The sequence below is a fragment of the Emydura macquarii genome, unplaced genomic scaffold (genome assembly GCF_026122565.2).
Source record: "Emydura macquarii macquarii isolate MOO-44397 ecotype Brisbane River unplaced genomic scaffold, CSIRO-AGI_Emac_v2 contig_1348, whole genome shotgun sequence".
Classification (NCBI taxonomy): Eukaryota; Metazoa; Chordata; order Testudines; family Chelidae; genus Emydura; species Emydura macquarii.
Genome location: NW_027131485.1, coordinates 9,834,607 through 9,841,922, shown reverse-complemented (window position 1 = coordinate 9,841,922; position 7,316 = coordinate 9,834,607). Strand labels below are relative to the sequence as shown.

Sequence of the window (7,316 nt, the reverse complement as noted above, 5' to 3'; positions counted from 1 at the left end):
TGAGAGTGTCTGCATCTTGTGACTTTCAGGGCATGCAGCAGGGCTCATCTGCTTGCCCCTGCATTGGCCTCAGGGCCTAGTGTGAAGAGGCAGACCATGCCCTTTAGATGGGGACATTTTGCTGAGACCAAGACCCCTTCTCTGACACTGTAGTGTGTTTAGAACACCCCTCTTTATGGCTCACAATTGGCTTATGAACCCAGGACCTTTAGCACTAAAAGCCTAAGTCTCCACCTCTTGATCAAAAGGAGCAGCTTCACTAGCTTACAGCAGCAGTAGGGTCTTATCCTCTATATAGAGAAGCCACAAGAAGAGGACATAGCATGCTTAGTTAGTGTGCTATGTGCTCTTGTAGTGTAATGACCATGTTTTATTTCTGTTAGTGAGCTTAGAAATGTTTGACAGGCACATTGCATACAGCTTAACAAATAAGCAACATACATGGCAGGCAGGTTCCCCATGTCAGAGTCTCTCAGGTTGCCAACATAATGCACTCAGTAAATATCAGTCACTAACCCCTCATCATGAAATGGATCCTGCTACTGGCTGGAGGAAATCCAACTTCACAGTACAAAGGGTAATTTCACAGTACAAAGGGTAATTTTATGGCTCTGGGGCTCTTAATGACATGGTATAACTTGGCCAAAAGAAGCAGGTACATGAGAGGAAAATAAGAGCATGGGCAGTTACTAGCAAATACCCAAAGGTATTTGATTTCCAGGTTCAATGACACATGTGGTCATGCCGTCCCTCACTGCACAGCATCTCACTGCCAGGTTCCATCAAAGGGCAGGAAGCTGCTGCTGCCCGTCACACAGACTCCAGCGCTCGGACTGGGAAAGTAAAGCGTGATAGGAAAAGCAACTGCTGGGGTGGCAGCCGGAAGGAGTCCTGTCCTGCAGGCCAGAATCGTGCAGTAGCAAGTGGCTGCTTTGCTACAGGGCCACATAATCCAGATTAGTTAGGAGCAATGTGCCCAGTTTGTCTGGCTTCCTTGGCAGATGCACGGATGATCTCGGCATCGCAACATGGGAGATTATTATTCATAATTGTTCCTCATTGTTATCCTTAACGGAATGACCCAGCACATGTTGCAAATCTCAAAGGGCTTTTCAGAACTGCAAGCACCACCCATCTAAGGATCCCTTCACTGAAATGCAGCTGTTTCTGGGATGGAAGGCAGCAGCTATTTATTAGTTCACAGGAACACTATGCAGTGGTTAAGAGAAGAAATGGAAAAAAGCAGAGCAGTTATTAAAAGCAACAGTGGAACTGAGGGAGACAATATGTAGCTGAAATTCAGCCAGGGCACTGAAGCTACCACCTGTATTCTGGCCCTGGTATTTTTATTAGCCACGAGTGGTCAGAAACTCTGTTTTAGAGCTTCCCTGGAGCATTGATTCGCTGCCAGCTCAGAGGGTTAGAGCTTCCCTGTGTGCAGCATCAACACCCTTTCCTGGAGGGTGCTGGGATTTCCCTGTGCAGCCAGGGAGCTATTGCAAGGGCAATGCCAGGAAGAGCTGGAAAGAATCTGGAGGAAAAGGGCTAACAGTGCCCCTCCCAGCGGATTATGGGGCAGTGCTGCTGTAAAGATCAGAGAGTGAAACAAGCAGAAGCATATCCTGGAGTTATGGCAGGTGAGAGCATTGCCTTTGCTCCGGGGATGTGGCACCTGCCCTCAGCAATGGTCCTGCAGCAGGACAAGCCTTGAGACATCTCTGGGATCCTGGAAAGAAACTCCCTGAAGGTGGTGGAGCAGAAACCAGGGATCCTGCCACTTGCTCAGTCCCAGAGAGACGGGATTGCATTTAATGCTGTAGAGCAACCCCTAGTGGGCTGGCTAGGAGCAACACTGATGGGCCAGGGATCCAGGGAGCTGGGATGTCTCCAGGCCAGAAGCAGCAGTAAAATCAGGAGACCCTCAAACAATGCAAAATAGCAAGAGACAAAAACCACCCAGAATAGGAAAATTGGGCTCCCAACAGCATCTGGGATGAGCATCTGATCAGTGCCTCTGCTGCCACACAGCTATTAAATAAACGATGAGGCTGTCAGCACAAGGCAGGGTGGACATGTGTCAGGCGAGTGGGCATGGACACAGATGATAGTGCTGTTGGCACCGGGCTACATCAGTTATTTTCCTCCCACCTCCCACCATGTGATACGAGGCAACCAGCCCCTGTATGCCCCATGCAGACATCTGGGTACAAATGTCACCTAAGCCACCTGTCTCTTGCAAGTGTGTCACAGAAGGTGAGGCTGCATTTCTGGAGCAGTGCTGAGCATGGCCCTGTGTCCCTGGGCCGCCTGCAATGAATACCCATGCTAAGGAAGAATTGTATTGTGATATGCCCCCTGTAATGTGGGTGCCTGCACCAGATGAAAACAGGATTTGGATACAAGACAACTAAAATGACAGCAAGTACCTGCAGCTTGATCGTGTCATTCCCCATCTCCTCACCCCTTAGTCATGGCTTAGCCAAGCAGCAGGTTTCAGAGCTTGAGCCTGCCTCTGGCAGCTGTGGAAAGTTGCACTAATACGAACTCCTGATGGCAGGTCAGGGAGCAGAGGGGAACCTGGCCCTGCATGGATGAAAGCATAGCCGGGCTTGCAAGGGACTCCTGCCGGCTAGCGGCCTCAGACAGGAATGGGTCGGAATGCTCCTCGTTGGAATCCTGGGGTTCACACATAAAGCCTGTCCCCTCACAAAAAGGTGCGATGCGTTCAGACACCCCTGTTCTGTACCCATTCCCAGTCCTCCTCGCCCTCCTCCAAGGGTTTAAATGGGAGCGCTGAGAATGCAGGATCGGGCCCGTCTGTGTGCACCACTGCCCTCTGCTAGAGACCGTGCCCGACGTTTGTGTCTGTGACTGATCTGCCGTGCCCTCTTATCAGCCCCAGGCTGCAGCTGAGATAGCAGTCAGCCCCAGCAGTCAGCCACAAGTTGCAGCTTGTGTCCCCAGGTTCCGGACTCTATCCCTGGTGCGGTTCGGGTGAGAGTTAGCAGATGACCATGGTACGTTTCTTGCCAACACAGGCGTCCCTTCTGCCCTCAAGGTACAGCCTTGCCCTGATCAGCCCAGCTGACTAGAAAGGAATCAGGCCCAAATTGTCTATCTCACAGCCCCTACTTAGTGGCTTTGGTATCATTAGAAATCCTAGGCGGAGAGATTTGAGGGTGGTCAGGGGACTGTTTGAACTGAGAATGTTTGGATTGAGGGGAGGTTTTGATGGTCCAGTAGAACCAGGGTTGATTTGGGAGGCTCAGAGCAGGTATGTGCCCCTTTGAAATCCCCCAGGATACTGTCTTAAGGGCAGCTTTTTAAATCCTGCGTAAATGCTTTATTTTTAGCGTCCTTTCCGAATGCGCTGAGCAAGTCCTGGGAGAGCTGTGTAATCCGCTTGAAGGGAGGCATCAGCGAGGCGAGGGGTCAGAGCCCAACCTAGGAACAAATCCCAGATCAGATGCAAGAGTACCATCCTTCATCCTGCCAAAAGGGGCAAGCCAGAGGGCAATCTTTTCCCAGACTTAAAACCCAGGCCCCAAAATGACGCACAGCTGGAATATCCTGGGCTCCACAGGAGAGACAAATCTACCTCTTATTGCATTATTTTGGTCTGCTCTAGTCTGCTTAATTCTTTAAAAATCTCCATTGGGGGGTTTTATTTGAGATAAATAGCCCAGGACTGTTCTGTTTACTAGACAGCTGCATCTCTTAATTGATCGGAATTGCTTTACCTGTTTAAAGCCTGTGCAACTGCTATCAGATCTTTTAATTCGAGTTGCCTTGTTTTGTCTGTTGAGCAAAATATATGGCTTCTTAAAAGCCTTTTGCAGATATCCTAGCGATGTGCACAAGATAGATGCCAGGATCCCTTTATGGAAATGCAGCTGCTTCAGGGGTGGGAGGCAGCAACTACTTATTAGCTCACAGCAAAACTATGCAATGGCTTAAAAAGTGGAGGAAAGCAGCGTAGCTATCAGCAGCAGAGGAATTTAGGGAGACAAAATATAACTGGAATGAAGCTGGGTCACTGAAGCTAACACCCTGGCTTTGTTCATGGTATAATTAATAACCACAAGTGGTCAGGAATACAATTTTACCTAACTGGAATCAGCAACTTCTCTCGGCCTACAGGGGTTTTCTCTTTCCTACAGTTTTAGTCATGCTGGCCTTTGGAGATTCCTTGGAACCAGGCCAGTCTGGTTACCTCCCAAATGTCCTCTCAGAGCCTGACGTGGCTCTGTTGGACCTTGCCTCAGTTTCCGCTCCTGGTCAGGGCCCCTTAAGAACACCACATCACAGTCCAATGGTCATTAGAACACTCTCCCTTCTGGGGTCCAATTTATTTAGTTCTTCCACACACTGGCCCTCCAGGCCCCAACCCAGTACAGTGTGTCTTTCTCTCCCCTTGAAACAGGAGGTCAAAGGGCTCCTTCCCAGAGCTGGGTGCTATTTAAACTAGCCCTTTATTCCCTGCAGTACTCACCTGCTTCCTCCTATCAACTGCAATTTCTCCAGGCATCTCTCTCTGTCTGCCTGCTGGAGGGTTACCCTCCCCCCCCCCAGGCTCTTTTTAAGTCCCCACCTAACACAGGTGTAGTGGGGAAGGGCTGACTGGACAGGGCTGGCTGAGCAAGGCCTTCTGGCCCCTAAAGGGGCAGGCTGCCCTGTTACATTCCTCTTTGGCTCCTAGGAAAGATTTCAGGTGTCTTCTACATTTTCTCATTCTGCTCGACTAAACAGAGCAGAACCACTTCCCTGCTCTGCACAGCTCACAATCGGCATGCAAAAAAAGTCAGCCTCTCCCTGTTGCTCCAGAGTGACTGACAAACAGAGATCCCCTTGCAGCACCAAGACTTGGCCACTTTCACAAAACGGATTACAGAATATCGAGGAAGATGATCTAATACCGCGTCATAAACTGCAAGTTGAATTTTACCAACAAATGGGCAAAGGACTTGTTGCATGTGTCAGTCCTGCTTTCAAACATTTAATATGGCTCTGATTCTGGGCCGACTCACAGGAGGAAAGTCCTGCATGGGCATCGGTGTTTGCAGGACTGGGGCCTGGATTTATTTACTTCCCAAATGTCAATAACTTGCCGTGGGGGCGGCTTCCCAGTTCTTAGTGAAGCTCTGTTGGCTTTTGAAGGCCCAATTGTAAGATTTAGAAGTGCCCGCCAAGAGGAATGCCCCCCCTTCACCATACATACTTTTTTTGCTTCCTTAAGATGCATGAAGGTCTGCAAAGTTTTCTGGGTTTGTTTATTGTTTTAAAACAAAAATATTTTTTTCTCATTGTCTTTTTAACCTTCAGGAATATCAGTCATCATGTCTTGCCTTCCCCCTACCATTGGAGGATTCCACGGAGGACCAGAGAACTGGAATGATTTGAATCTTTTGAACCCGTTGATTTGAATCTTTCTCTTGGCCATTTGAGTTAAATAGAGGCTAACAAAAACAACCAACTACCAAAGGGTTTTAAATGGTCTGACTAACAGCCCCTTTGCCACCCGCTAGCTCACACTTCACCGTTTGTGATATCAGCAGCCTAGAGACTTCCAGAGAAAACGGAACAGACAAGACCTGAATTCACAGAATCATAGAAGATTAGGATTGGACGGGACCTCAGGAGGTCATCTAGTCCAACCCCCTGCTCAAAGCAGGACCAACCCCAATTAAATTATCCCAGCCAGGGTTTTGTCAAGCTGAGCCTTAAATACCTCTAAGGATGGAGGTTCCACTACCTCCCTAGGTAGTATTACTAATGATAACCACCCCCACCCTTCAACAGAAAAAACAACAAACTTCAGAAGGCAAAAATCCCCAAACCATAAAGACTCAAATAAGGGTGCAAATCTGTTTGTGTCTCCTTCGCTGGCAGCCTTTTGCTCTGGAGAAAGCAGACTGTGAGGGAGGGCTGGAAGGAACGGGGTGGGTGAGCACCCCAAAAAGAGGGATGATCTCTCTGCCCTGCGGCGCGTCAGTTCAAGTTGGGAGGAATTGCTGTGGGACAGAGTGGACTGGATGGGAACGAACGTACGTGGAGGAACTCCCTGTGCAATGAGAGGCAGGGAGGGGAGTGGGAGGCAGGCTTGTAAGAGACTGTGGTGTGGCGACAGCTCTCAGACACCCACACACACACTCTCTCTCTCTCATAGACACAGATGCTCACGCAGCCCTAGAAATTAGAGGCATGCTTTGCCAAGCAGGCAGGTATACTTTAAACTCTGGCTATAGATAACTTCTCTTCAGTCTCCTCCAGGCAGTCTCTCCAGCGTGTGGTTCCCAGGTGCCAGAGCTCTCGGGCTGGAAGCAGGAGCGGAGAAGTGGACTCCCCCGCTGCCCCTCTCTCAGGCAGGCAGTGGCTCTCTCCTGAGCTGTGGGGATTTATGTCCAAAACAGAGTGCTTCTTGGGCAGCTGGCCGAGTCATCTGTGGAGACACAGGGAAAGCGCCGGTGTTTGGAAAGGTAAGTGGAATTCAAAATCATTTCAGAATCACAACGAGGGAAGGGCACTGGGAAGATTACAGACTCCTCCTCATGGAGGTGCACAGGTTATTTATGTTTGTGACAGCGACTGTGAGTTAAACTCTGTGGAAGGTCATGAAACTGTGAAAGCCTGAGTTATTTTGCAGGGCAGCTAAGCAAACAGACATCACTATTTAACAGGGAGATCCTCCTGCAATCTACTTACTACATCTGGCAGATAATGCATCTTTCACTCCCCCATGCTCCAGCTGCTGTAAAATTACCACATGTGTTTAAAGTCCATAGTTACAATCTAAGCCCAGAAGCTGGTTTTAAGTATAATCTTGTTTCCCACAAAGCAGTCTCTGCAATTGCATTCCAACCTGACAGCCGGATTTGATTTGCCTCCTGCAAATTCACTCTTTAAACAGTTTGACTGCTTGCTCAGAGGTTTATTTGAGGAGGCTTTAAAGGGACAGACACTATGCCCAGAAAATGTATTCTAGCCTATTGATATTTTCCTTAGACTGGGCTACTCTGTGCAACCCAAGGCAAAGGAGGCTGTAAATTCACATTCTGTAGTTTCCAAGTGCAGGCTGTGCAATGTATGGATATAATCAAAGACTTATCTGAAGGACACCCCATTGAATAGGCTGTCATATGGACATGGAATGGATGCCACCAGAGACTTAAGAAGTAGTTATTTAAAGGAATGAAATTAAAAGGTATGTGACTGTTAAACCTCTTACATTGCAAAATGAAACCTCTCCTTTCTCCCTCCTGGAAGCTTGGTGTGATTCTCTCTCTCTTCCGGGGAATCATTGTGTGATGTTATTGACA

General features: G+C 48.6%; 1 long non-coding RNA gene across 2 annotated transcripts; it reads right to left on the bottom strand.

The window, feature by feature from the left end:
• Window positions 1-349: 349 nt before the first annotated feature.
• Window positions 350-4,543, bottom strand: LOC137155310 (uncharacterized). Of its 2 annotated transcripts, XR_010920412.1 has the most exons (3): window positions 4,493-4,543; window positions 2,427-3,444; window positions 350-1,209 (listed from the first exon to the last, which is right to left on the bottom strand). It is a non-coding gene; the product is annotated as an uncharacterized lncRNA (long non-coding RNA). The 2 variants fall into 2 exon arrangements; XR_010920413.1 differs by lacking the exon at window positions 350-1,209 and having other exon boundaries at window positions 1,852-3,444.
• Between the last annotated feature and the right edge of the window lie 2,773 nt (window positions 4,544-7,316).